This window comes from Echinops telfairi, unplaced genomic scaffold, assembly GCF_000313985.2.
Source record: "Echinops telfairi isolate 266 unplaced genomic scaffold, ASM31398v2 ScPeMD7_53;HRSCAF=182, whole genome shotgun sequence".
Taxonomy (NCBI): Eukaryota; Metazoa; Chordata; class Mammalia; order Afrosoricida; family Tenrecidae; genus Echinops; species Echinops telfairi.
Genome location: NW_022103951.1, coordinates 14,280,258 through 14,281,425, shown reverse-complemented (window position 1 = coordinate 14,281,425; position 1,168 = coordinate 14,280,258).

Below are 1,168 nucleotides of genomic sequence, written 5' to 3'. Positions count from 1 at the left end.
CTGGCGGGGGGTCTCCACGTGGCTCCTCCAGCTCTAGGGCTCTATGTGTCTTGTTATCAGGCATACGAAGCAGAGTGTGTGTGTCCCGCCTCCAGCAAACTATTTATCTCCTTAGTGCCTCCAAATGAGGTTGTCAAGCTGCAACCTGATTGACAGGCTAAACTGTACCCCTTCACCCTTAATATGGTGTTTCCCCGAAAGTAAGACATCCCCTGAAAATAAGACCTACTTAGAGCTTTGCTTCTCGATGAAATATAAGGCATTCCGCCGAAAATAAGACCTCCTCGAAAGCAAGGCCCCCTGAAGCTACCGTAACTCTGCACTCTGGACCGTAGCAGCTGGCGCTGCCACACAGCTCACTGTTGGCCGCAGCCAGAGCAGACAGGAAGTGCGATGTCTCTTTTAATAAAACAATAAACAATAAATGTTTGCCGTATTCTTCTTCATGGAAAAATAAGATATCCCCTGAAAATAAGACCTAGCGCATCTTTGGGAGCAAAAATTAATATAAGACACTGTCTTATTTTCAGGGAAACAGGGTAGTGTAAAGTTGGCACCAGATCATGTAACTACCACACTGTACTTAACACACTCCAAACCGAACAAAAACTCAAACTGTTTACTGTTGAGTTGATTCCAACTCATGCCAACTGCATGTGGATGAGGGTAGGACTGTGCTTCGTAGGATTTGCAAGGTTGTGACCTTTTGGAAGCAGATCACCAGGCTTTTCTTCCAAGGTGCCCATGGATGACTTTGTACCACTAATCTTTCAGTTAGTGGTTGAACACTTACCTGACAGCACCACTTAGGTACTCCTTACCCTAAACAAAATGCATGCATTCATACACTTCCTTATAATTTTCCTTGAATTATCACCAAGATGACATGCAAGTCATCTTCATCTTGAAGCATCTCTAAGTTTTTGGGCCTCATTGTCAGTGGTCGTAGAGATGCCCAGCAGCCTGTGGAGAGCTGCTTTTAACATCTGACCTGCTCGTTTTTAACCTGTCCTCCAGGTTTTAGGGTGGCAGGGTGATTTGGAGGACTATCTACGAAAACCAGAGCTACACCGGAATTTCTAAATTGGATAAAACCTTGTGTTCGTTTATTTTCTGTAATCAAACCACACATTGTTGGAAGAGATTTAACTTTCTCTGAAAGTCAGCC